Genomic DNA, 12357 nt, shown 5'->3' with positions numbered 1-12357 from the left:
GGAGGAAGGGGCGGGGAGGGAGGGGCAGGGCAGCACACCCTTGCCTTCTGGCTCCTCCTTCCATGACAGAATGGTGGGACCCATGTCCCAAGCAGGTCAAGCCTGGTAGCTTCAAAAATTCAGGCCAGCCATGGCATGACTGTCCCCCCAACATTCAAGATGCTCCCCTGCCAATCCTACCCTCTGCCCTGGCCTGCAGGCTACCACCCCCAGCTGCTGCCCAGAGCCAGCATTGCCTAACTGAGCCTGCCCAAGAAGCCAGACTGGAAAGAAAGCAGCAGCAGTGGGAGGAGAGACGAAAAAAGGGAAGACAGACCATGCCCTGGGCAGAGTCACCAGAGGCAGACAGATGAAGACTATGAGGCCAGGCAATGGGAATGAGTACCAGCAGCCACAGGTGTCCCTGCCACTGCCTCACCCACCTTCTCTCAACATCCTCACCAGTTTCATTTTGTCACCCTCAAATTTACCCTCCAAGAAGTGCCTCCTAATCACCAAATACTAGAGACATGTTTTCGTTCTGGCCTCCAACATCTAGCCCTGCTGAACCCCTCCTGGAAATGCCCAAAACTGAGCTGGGGGTGCCATGCACCTCCCTGTGTTTTCCTAGCCAGGCCTAAGGCTCAAGCTGAAGGCATCCTTAGCGGAAGACCTGCCCTTATCTGTCAGGCCAAGAATGTCAACCCCATGGCAGGAATCTCTGGTGCCTCTACCCACTTCTCCATCTGAACCTCGCCCCCAGAGAATCTGCTAGGCCTACCCCAAATCATGCCCCTCAAAGACAAGTATGGCCAGGCCTCTCGCTCACCAGGAATAAAATCCAGCAATTCACTGAGCACCTACAAGGACACACTTGGCAAGGGGAAGCTCTCAGCGCATCAGTGCTTTACCTTGTGGACCTGGCTGGTCTTCCTGGCTTCTCTTCTCATTCACACCCACCCCCAAACATACACTCATAACCCACCTTTGCCAAAGTCTTGGGCATCTCCAAACATGCCCACCTGAAGCCCTGAGGGTTCACCCCTCACACACGTGGCAGAAGCTGGCTCCAGGTTCTCTTACTAGATACGCCTTGCACAGGGTACTGGTTGGGCAGCTGGGTGCCTGCATGGCTATGTTGCTGACCCACCAGCAAGGCCTACTCCACTGCTCTCTGAGGTAACAGGTTCCCTGGAAATGCAAGTTTTATGCCCTGGTTCTGCTCTGCCGTCACCCCCACTCCATCCCTCATCTCTTCCCAAAGCATGGACCTCTCACTCCAGGAGATCCCACTGTCTGCAATTTAGGAGTGAGGCTGTAGCCCCACAATCCCGGAGCAGGGCCATGGTCCCAGCTTGACTGGCGACCCCTTGCCTCCCCAAGCCCTGGAGTGAACCACAAGGAAGGTCAGTAGCCCAGCCCAAGATGCCCCCTTCCTTCCTCAGCACTGGCATGCACTCCAGCTCACCCAGAAATCAGCAGGTCACTCCCCACCAGGCCACTACAACAGCACCAGCACCACAGAGAGCACAGCTTCCCACGTGCCTCCCACAATTCCAAGGTCATCTTTCAAAAGATATAAAAAGTCTACCCTCCCTTGGCTCCCCTCTGAACACACTTCTCCCAAACAGTCTGCCTCCCTGTCCTTTTCTCCAGGTCATCCCAGAATGAATGACCTACTTCCCAGAGAAGAATATGGCCAAGGAAGTAGCCCACCTCACCTCACCCTTTTGGGTCCAGACACCACCAGCTGAAGCACTCCAAAATGGGTCCAACCTGTCCAATCAGGCCTGCTCCCCGATCCCTGCCCAGGGCTCTGAGGGCCACCTGCACTATCCCCACCCAACTTTGGGGACTCACAGGCCTCTCCTCCCAACAGACACTCCTAGAGCCCAAGGCAGCAGCCCTACCTCAGTTTCCCTGGAGGGACCCCTCTCTGCTTCAGTCTTCTAACAGGAGGAGATAGAGGGGAGGGAAGCTGGGGGGGCTGGTCCAGGGGAATCTCTTTAGACTGCTTGGCAGATCTGGGGAGGGATTTAGATTCTCACAGGCCCCCCAGACAATGCAATTATTCTTCAATGTAAAAAATGCCCAGAAATCCCAGACCAGCTGCTTTGCACAGTGACCCAGACAAAGGGGCTCTGTGTCTGCCCAAAAGGCCCCTCCCCACATCAACCCCAGGGAGGAGCTGGGCCTGAACTCCTCCCACCCAAACCCTCCACAGCCCTCCTCACCCAAGTCAGCCAGCCAGGAAGTGCAAGAGACAGGATTGCTGAGCCAGGCCTGGCCAACCACAGGGAGTGGGCATGGGGGTGAGAGGATGTAAACACAGGGGCAGCCTGTGAGCCCAGGAACACAGAGGAGGAGGGAGAACACTGACTTGGGAGCCCAAAGACTTGGGTTCAGGCCCCAGTTCAGTCCCCCCCTTGCCAGGTGACTCAAGGTCAGTGTCTTCCCTTCTCTGGGCCTTATCTGGCCAGTACCTCTAAACACACCACAAAGACACAGCATCTGTACCCCACCTCCCAGACACACTGGTCCAAGCCCCACCTCATGCCGACCTGCCTCCTTTAGTCTTCAAGTTTTCCCATCTGTAAAATGGGGATGGGTGCAGCTACCTGGAGGGGTTGCTGGGAGGATTAAATGAGATAGCACAGATAAGAGGTGTGGCCACCTGCCAGGGTCACCTCAGAGAGGGAGGAAAGAAGGTCCCCAAAGAGACCAGAGCAGAGGCAGCAGCTGTCTCTCATAAGCCCAGAGCTCTGTCTAGCTGGTAGAAAAACCCTAGGCTGTCTGAGCTCGGATCCAGGCCTCAGCCTTGGCTTCCACCCTAATATCAGACTGGACTTTGACCTTGACCCTGACATCATACTGTCCTATGGCCTGTGTTTGACTGACCCCCAAATGTGACTTAGCCTGATCATACTACACAGTTCTGGGGAAGCAGGGATGAGAGACAATGGCCATTAGCCAAGCCCAGGCTCATAAAAGGGACCGGGTATGGGTGCCTCTTTCTGCAAACCCTCCCACCACCTATGTTCTCTGGCCCTCACCAGCCAAGGTGGGCAAGGGGCTTCATTGTCCTTCCTGGCACTTAGACTTCTCTCCCAGCACAATGTCTTTGTTACCCACAGCTCTTCCCTGCAACCAGACGTGTAAAGTCCCTAAAAGTACAACTTTAAAAAGCTTTGTAAGCCTTTTCAGAGGAGAGCTTGCTGTGCATGAGCAGAGGCAGCCCTAACTCACTGTACGGGGGACAGAGCCAAAGGCATGGCCCACACAGGCACTGGTGGGCAGCAGGGGATGCACCCCTGGACAGGTGAGCACTCTGGCCTGACCATTATTTCCCCTGATGCTCTGCAAGGCCAGGCAGACCAGGTGAATGCTCCAGGACCCCAGCTTATAGCTATCTGCAGTCACAGTCCCTGGAGACTACCAATCCAGGCCAGAAAACTAGCTGGGTGTGGACAAGGGGAAGAAAATATGGAAAGAAGCCAAAGAAAGGATAGGGTTTTTCTGATGGGCAAAGAGCTCAGCTGGCAACCTCAATGACAGTGCGGCTGCAAAGAGAAACAGAGGTAGAAAGAAGCTAGGGCAGAGCTGGGGTATTCCTGCCCCCATACGCAGACCCAAACAGCTGTACCCCAAACTTGACCCTAGAGATCCCATCTTTAGCAAAAATCAGTGAATGGACCATACTCTGACAACAGATCAGATGCCAGTCATGATTGCTTCTAAACAACCTTCCCCTATGAACATCGAAAAATCTGGGCCAACCTCACCAGCTCAGCCTCTACCTCCAACACCAGCATCGCACCCCTCAGGCCCTGGTCCCCATCTGTGAGTGTGTCTGCATGTAGAAATCCTCTCTGCAAGCAGGGCCCATGTTCTTCCCCTCAGATCCCAGATCTTACAGATGCAGGCAAACTCCATGGTCCCTTGGTCCAGGGAGAGGTTGGGATCTGACCCAATGACCATGTCACTTCTGGCTGTTCCTGGAGAAGATGAAACTGCCCAGACAGCAGCCCTAACCAGTGTGGCCTTGGGAGAGTTCACAGCACTTGAACCTCAGTTTCCCTAACCATAAAATGGAAGTAATCACCCCTACCCTGAGTGAGACCAGCCCCAACCCCCACCCTACTAGCCAGCCTCTTGGGTCTCCCAGCAAAGTCCTAAAGACACTGACTTCACTGTGGCTCCCTTTGGCACAGCCTTTAGGATAAAACTCCATGGCCTGGATTCCCTCCTCAGAGCAGGACCTGACATCCCTACTCTGAATTCCCCTCCGGAAAGTCATCAACTACAGATGTGTGAGAGATCACAGAGCTTACTGCTGTCCTGATCACTATGTTAGTGTGACACTGCCCTTAGTGTGACACTGCCCTTGGTGACAGCAGACCAGACCGCGGGCAGGATAGGGCTGGCAGGAAATGGGGCACGCCGTGACTACCCTGGGAGGAAGTTCTCCTAAAAAGGCTGAACCTGGAGAGAATACCAGCCTCACAACCAGTGTACCAGCCCTGTTCTGACTAAATTGCTGTGGCCCTAGAAAGAGACATCCCTCTCTCACTCACCCACATATACACACCTTCACAAAGCCACACTTCTTTGTGGTTCGCTTGATGACGCAGCTTGATAACCAAAGTCTCCTCCTTTGAAGCACCTTCAAGCACCATAGTTTTCATATAGGCACTCCCTGGGGTCAGATCACTTGTTTTTGAATACAGTGGTTTGAATTTCTACCACTTTTTAGATGAGTGATCTTAGCCTCAGTTTCCTCATCAGCAGGATGAGGATAAACACTACCAGCCATGCAAGGCTGAATGTGACAGTGCAGCATGCTTAGCCAGAGCCAAGTACCTAACAGCAGTGGCTCTTATATTTGTTTTCCAATAACCCCAAGTCTGCACACTAGTGGGGCTCAGCAAGGGAGGGCTGGACCAGGAGACCAGACATGGGCGGGGATGGGGAAGTTGAGCCAGTAGAGAGGTCACAGGCCCTCCTGCATCATGACTCCCGAGCAAGACCTCAAGGCCCTGCACAGAACCACCCCACCCGACAATGACACTGTTGTGGCCTGACGACAAGGGAGGACAGAGGATTAGGTGTGAAGAACTGCCCCACTTACAGGGGGTGCTTGGACCTCCCAGGCAAGATCTGTGAGGCTGCAAGTACAGTGACAGGACAATCTGTGTGGTCACCAGCCTCCCAGATGGCCCTCAGTGATCCTTACTTCCTAGTACTTGTACCCTACCATACTCCCTCCCAAGCTGACCTGTGTGACCAATGGGGCATGGTAGGAATGAGGGTGTGTGACTTCTGAAACTAGGTCATAAAACACAGGTGGCTTCTACCTTGCTCTCTTGGATTGCTTACTCTAGAGGAAGCCAGTCACCACATTGTCAAGACCCTCAGGCAATCCTATGAGAGGCCTATAGGCAAGGAACTGAGTCCTACCAACAGCCAAACCGTTTTGCCAAGCATGTGAGTGAACCACCCAGGATGTAGACCTCAGCCCCGGTCAAGCCTTCAGATGAGTGCAACCCCAGCCAACATTTGACTGCAATCTCCTGAGAGACCTCGAGCTAGAAACACCCAGCTACACTGATCCCAAATTCCTGGCCCACAGAAACTGTGAGTATAAGTGCTTATTGCTGTCTTAAGCTATTAAGTTTTAGGGTAATTTGTTGCATAAACATAGGTAACTAATACAATCAGCAGCTCTCTCCCCCCACAGGCCCTCAGGGTAGAGATTCCCAGGTAAATTCCCCATTCTACTCAGGGTCCCAGATCCTTTTTTTCTTAAACTCAGGACTGGGGTGGAGTAGGCAGAGAGTTTGGCCTAGACCCTACAGCTTCCAAAGCCCAGGAGACATAAACTGCTTCCCAGCCAGTGCATTAGGCTCACCTGGAGATTTTTACAAAAGACCCATACCCAGTCCCCACATTGCATCACTTGAATCAGACTCTTTGGAGTGGGACCCGAGTGTAGATATTTTTTAAGGGCCCTACATGACGCTAACATATAGCCAAGGCTGAGAATCACTGATCCAGAGCAGGCTCCAAATGCAAACTGCAGGCCAGTCCAGAACATCCAGGGTTTCCCTCTGCAGGAGAGGAGAAGACAGAAAGAGCAGCAAGGCCAGTGCCCAAGGTCCACTCCCTTCCCAGACTTAGGCTGAGGAGCAACCTCTGTCTCTCTCCCCTGCTGCTGCCCAGCTCCCAAAGCTCTCTGCATTCCACACCTGTAATGTGCCTCAAGCCAGGCAGGCCCAACCTCTGCCTACAGGGATGCTCCCTAGAGAAGACCCAGGGTGCAGGATAGAATCTGGCTCTGCGTGATTTTAGGGAAGACTGTTTCCTCATCTGTAAAATGGGACTTGCCATCGGACATGATCTGCTCTTTCATGGGTCCTAGGCTCCCACTCAGATGTCTTCAGAGACATTTGTATGTTTTGTCTCCCTCGAGACACAGCCCTGCCTGGCCCTGCATTAGCCCCTGGGGAGAACACAACAATGGATTAAACAGACAGGACCACTACCAGTTAACTCATAGGGACGTGGTGGCATAGGGTTGTGTTGGTGAATGCAGGAGAAAGTGGGAGGGACACCTAATGGGTACAAGAAGAGGTGTCAGAGAAGATTTCCAAGAGAGACTTGAAAAGTGAACTCCAGGCAAGGGGAACCACATGCACAAAGGCTCAGAGGCACTTAGAGGATCAACTGTCAACACCGCCTTTCCCTCCCTCTGGAACTCACTCTCTGAACCCCTGGCCCCACAAGGCCACCCTCATGGGACCTTCCTGCACAGCTGCAACAGCCTTCACCCAAACTACTGTGTGGGCCTGAAGGGCACCCCTGGGCTTCCGTAGGCAAGGCAGCCCCAGGTGTAAGCTTGCCCCCTTGGGGGCACCAAGGAGAAGAGGCAGGGTGGATAGCCCTGGATCCCCAGAGGGCATAAGACCCTGCAGGCAGCAACCCAACCCTCCCAAGAAAGGGGGAAGGGGAGGGTGGGATGGTCACATAGCCACTCTGCAAACAGGACAGGCACTGCCAACCCAGCACACCATGCAGGGTGAAGAGCAATGAGAAGTCCAGGTGGGCACAGGGCATCCTGGGGTGGGGAGATGTCTGAGCTACACCTTAAAGCCTGGGGACCACATTCCCAGTCTAGGGTTTGACAGGTGATGAAAAGGCTGGAGATGTTCCCAGACAAGGGGGGAGAGAAAGTGAGGCCTCCCCCTTAGGGGGGAGGGGTGGGAATGAGAACAGGAGGAAACAGCGAGCAGATTTTTCACCCATTCAAAAATGTTTAGTCCTCACAGCCACTAGGGTGCTACCAAAAATAGATAAACAACAAGTGCAGTGAGAATATGGAGAAAGTGGAACCCTTGTGCACTGACGGCAGAATGTAAAATGGTGTAACTGTGGTGGAAAACAGTATGGCGGTTCCTCAAACGATCAAACATAAGATTACCATAGGATCCAGCAATTCCACTTCTGGGTGAAAGTACTGGAAGCAGGGTTTCAAAGAGATAGTTGCATAGCCATGTTCATAGAAGCATTCTTCACAATAGCCCAAAGAGGGAAGCCATTCAAGTGTCCAGTGATGGGTGAACAAACAGTGGTAGACACATAAATGGAATATTATTCAGCCCTAAAAAGGAAGGAAATTCTGATATGGTACAACATGGATGAATTTTGAGGACATCATGCCAAGTGAGATAAGCCAGAAACATACAGACAAATACTGCATAATTCCACTTATATGAGGTACCCAGAGTGGTCAAGTCTACAGAGACGGAAAGTAGAAGGGTGGCTGCCCAAGGCTGGGGGAGGGGGTAAATATGGGGAGTTACTGATTAAGGGTACAGAGTTTCAGTTTTACAGGATGAAAAGAGCTCTGGAGATGGATGGTGGTGATGGCAGCACAGTGCGAATGTCCTTAACGCCACCGAGCCGTACACTTCATGATGTAATTATATGGGGGTAAATGTCATGTTATGTATATTTTACCACAATAAAAACAACAATAAAAACATTTAGTGAATGCTACTCTGCGGCAGGCACTCGAGATACAGAAACAGCCAGAAGCCTCCCCCTGGAGGATGGCACAGGTTAGAGTGACAGGGACCACTGAGAAGGGGTGAAGGGAAAGGCAGATGCTCTGTGTGGGGAGGTCAGGGAAGCCTCTCTGATGAGGTGACACTGGAGCAGAGAAAGTGACAAGCAAGGACGATCAGAGGGTAAAGGTGTTGTGCTGACCTCCTGGGGGCTTGCTGCCTGACAGAATGGAGGGGAAGGGGAAGGGCGGGGCCAGGATGATTTGGTGACCAGTCATGACACCACCAGGACAAACACTGATGAGGTCCGTGTCAACCAGTGCCCTCTGCCCTTCACAACAAGCTTCTGGGATGAGAAAGATGAGAAACCAAGACCCTAAAACATGGTAAGGGGCCCGAGGCAGCAGGAGGGCCCAAGGGGTCCGATTCCAAAACCCAGAGCTCCCCTCAGTGGGGCCGTCTCAGGCCTGGGAACCTTCTCCAGGCCACCTCCCACTGCAAGGCGAAGCACAACCCCAGACGCACAGCCCAGGGCCCTCTGCCAGCCCCACTTCATCAGGCATCACCTGCAGGCACAGCCCTGACCAGCCTCAGGCCAGTGCTAGTGTCCCGGCACGGAGATCCCCCCACTCTGCAGAGGGGGCCCCTGAAGCCTGGGAGGCGTGAGCTGGCAAATGAGGTGGCTGCCCCACAGGCTTCCCCCTCTCCCTGCCAGGAGCCGCAGCCTCACAGATCTGGGGTGAAGGAGGACAGCCCAGTCAGCACTTTCCACTGACTCTTTCAAAACCACTGACAAGAAGTGAGGCTTGTGAGCCGAGCTCAGCCTGGGCGCCGTTCCCCCTTGCAGGCCCCTTGTGACTGCACAAAGCCGGTTTGTGCTTGGGCTCCCGCCCCCCGGAGGAGGGAGGTCTAACGCAGGCCTACCCTCTCTCCTGAGCCACAGGGTCCCCAGGCTGGCCAGCCCGGGACCTGTGCTCCCTGCGCACAGAAACACTGCAGCCCTGAAGGCAGAGCTGAGCTGTCCAGGGCTTGCTGGGTCAGGGCAGCATTGCTGGGCTCTGTGCCTGCTCCACTGGGAACTCTCCATCGGCAAAGACTTCTAGTGAAGTTTATCCCAGAGTTTGTCCCAGAGTGAAGGTGACATGCATGATCACAAAATGAAAGAAGGAAAACAGCCTCAAAAAAACCGGCCACAGATAAGCCCCATAACAAACACCTATTTATTGAGCCCTTTGTGTGCCAGGCCCAGTGCTGGGCACTTCCTATTCACAGCATCATTTAATACGAACACCCTGCTTCCCACTCTACAGATGAGGAAACAGGCTCAGAAAGGTTACCAGCTGTGATGGAGGCCCCCCAGATAGAGTGGAATGCAGAGCGGGTCTTGTCAACACTGCACTCCTGCCTTTCTGTCCAAGCCCAGCCCCACTCTCAGGCCCCCACTCGGCCTCCCAGAGCAGCAGGCCTGAGGACTGCCCTTGGCTTGGCACTTTTCCTGTCTTACCCCTCCCTGCAGACTGACACTGCACACATTGTGCCAGTCACTCTGGACTGGCAGGAGGTGTCCCCAAGCCTGGCAGCTCATCCCAGGTGTGCTGCCAAAACCTGGGGCTGCCACCACGAGGCCACCTGCCTCCTGACCAGGACACTGGTGGGGTGGGCTACAGGAAGGTCTTCCTACCCCATGAGGGCTGGCTTGAGGCTTGCCAGGCACTGTGCTACTTCAGGCCACAGCCCTTTGGCCTTGGTTTCATCCTCCATAAATAGGGTCTATATGGGACAGTGGCCTAATTGCTTTTGCCTGCATGAAAGAAAATTCTAAGAGCAACTAACTCACACTTCCCTCTAAACAGTCACGTACTCCCTCACTAGCCCAAGATTTTCCCTTCCTGGGAACTTCAGTGTGGTTCAACTGTGATCTCCTAATGAGTCTCAACACAGGATCATCCAATAAAGGGCTCTCCATAAAGTTCAATCTTAAAGTAGGACCTGCCCACCCGCACCCCCACCCTGCCCTTCCTACCCCAGCAGGAGCTGGAAATAGGTCTGAAAAATCAATGGTGTTCATTTCAAAATGCATACGTGGGTCCTAAGCCTGTGATTTAATCCATAAAACACCTACGGAGTTAAGATGCTGAGCTTGGACAATAAACATATTCTTCAAGTCCTTGTGTTGAGATCAAAGACAGACTTAATAACTCACCAGCTTTGAAATCAAGAAATGTCTGTTCTTATAATCCTATCATCATGATTATCACTATTTTTCACTGGGCACATCTGAGGTACAGAGCACAGTGCTAAGCATTTCATGTAGAATATGTCAATTAATCGTCACACCAATATTCCCATTCTACAGAGGAGGAAACTGAGGTTCAGAGAGGTTCCTCAACCTGCCGTCCAATGTAAGGTGCTCCAAAATTCATTTAGTAAGACACTAAAGCTCAGGCTTTACTCTTCTTTAAAACCAAAGAACGAGTCAAGTTCATTATCTTTTCTTGGGTTACCTTTTCAGATCAACTCAAAAGTTTTGCATTAATTGTGTATGATTTTTAAAATTAATTTTCCAAAATAAAAGAGAGGAAAAGGAATCTGTATGTTTAACATGTAAAGGCCTCATTTAAAATTTTTTCCTTAAGAATCTTTGCCCATTGGTAGTACTGAGTGTCTCCTACTTGAGTCATCTTCAAATCTAGCTGACTCCAGGTCTAGTTTTTGCCAGTCCGCAAGGACAACACATCAGTCCCTCCTCCCTGGGGTCTAGAATCTGGGGGACAGGGTTGGGCTGGCTTAGGGACCAGGCCTGGTTGTGGACAGGGAGGCATGGCTGGAGGTTTGGGGACAGGCTCTGAAGGGGCTGGAAGGTGAAGAAAGGGCATCGGACCAGACATCCTAGAAACTGGGTTTGAGACCCAGTCATGCTATTTGCTGGTGCTACAAGTGTCTCCATCAATGAAACAGGATAATAGCTTATGCCATGGGGTGGGGTGGGATGGGGGGTGCCATGCACAGAGGATAGAAACTATGGGCATGCCAGAGTGTGGCACAAAGTTGGCAGAGGATGGCTAGGTTCTTTGTTCTGTTTTCTAATAAATTACACTTCATTTCCAAATGCTTCTATTCCTGGTCTTAAGTCACACCTTCCTTGACATTCTCCCCTAGGATGATGCTAGAGGATAAAGGAATCTGGGCTGATGGGTCAGGGATTCTGCACTCCCCTCCAGCCAGGCCCCCCTGCTCTGACTGAGCCCAAAGACTTTTCTTCATCTTCTGTCCTCTCGCACCCCGATTTGGAGAGAGCAGGAAAAGCTCTGGGCTCCTACCTGTTTGAGGAAGAAAGAGGGGACAGAGGAGGACAAGAGTGTAGCTGGGCCAGGTAAGAAAGCTCACTGGGCATCCGTCCTCTGCCAGGGCCTCCCTGAGGGCCATTGTGAATGCCTAACCTTGCCCCATTACAGCAACTTCTCCGGGATCAGTGTGAGATGCCACACCCCATATACCCCACCTGAGCTGCTGAACAGAGTCCTCACACCTCAAAGGAGGTGGCGCAAGGCTCCAGAGCCTCACTGTCCCCCAGGCCCACCAGCCACAGGGGAGGGGAAAGGGGAAGGGAAAGGGGGCAGGGGCCCTGGAACTTCCCTCCTCCTCCAGTGCTTGCAACACCCCTTCAAGGAAGGTGACTGGGTGAGATTCCTAACCTTTTGGGGAAATGACTCAGAGCTCTGAGAATCTGAGGATAAGGGTCACATAACCCAACCCCTTCCCATGCTTTGCATCATGAAAGGGCACAGCTATGAGGAACCATGAGGAAGCCCAATGCGTAGGGGGTGTTGCACTTCCAATCACCATCACAGCCTCACACCCCTGCCATGCTTCTCACTAAGGCACTGCTCTGACCAAACCACTGCTCTGCTAAACCTTCCACGGTTCCCCATGGACTAATGAATGAAGGCAGGTCCCTGACAACCCTCCCTACCCTCAGACCCCCTGTCTCCTACACCTACCCACCAAGTCTGACTTCTGTACCCAGACTAGGCCTGTAGGGCCCAGAATATCCTATAAGATTTCATTCTGCCCAAATCTCCCAACTCTGCTGTCCACTCCTCTAGGAAGCCCGTCCTGGCTACTCTCACCCCCACTCTTTCTTCCCCTCTGTGGAAGATTGCCCCTCTGGCCTACTCAGGACTCCACCCTCCAAGCTTCATCATGCTCTTTGCTGGCCTTGTTTCTCACATCCCTGGAAGTGGGAGGCCTGCATGCTGCTCTCTGCTGTGCCCCTGGCCTGGGTCCCTCCAGAAGACACTGCCTGCAGCCATGT

The 12357-nt window shown here is 52.9% G+C and overlaps 1 protein-coding gene across 6 annotated transcripts in view; it reads right to left on the bottom strand.

The window, feature by feature from the left end:
* Positions 1–12357, bottom strand: part of SMOX (spermine oxidase) — a 104008-nt gene that overhangs the window by 16810 nt on the left and 74841 nt on the right. The window contains exon 1 of one of the 6 annotated variants that reach the window (XM_073236883.1): positions 7457–7477. The exons of the other annotated variants lie outside the window; for them this stretch is intronic. The gene's annotated coding sequence lies outside the window, so the exon portion shown is untranslated. Of the gene's footprint in view, positions 1–7456; positions 7478–12357 lie in introns of those variants that run through there. 6 annotated transcript variants of the gene reach the window in all.

The sequence above is a fragment of the Manis javanica genome, chromosome 5, assembly GCF_040802235.1.
Source record: "Manis javanica isolate MJ-LG chromosome 5, MJ_LKY, whole genome shotgun sequence".
NCBI classification, from domain to species: Eukaryota; Metazoa; Chordata; class Mammalia; order Pholidota; family Manidae; genus Manis; species Manis javanica.
The sequence above is the reverse complement of the archived record's forward strand: the minus strand, read 5'-3'. Positions and strand labels throughout refer to the sequence as shown.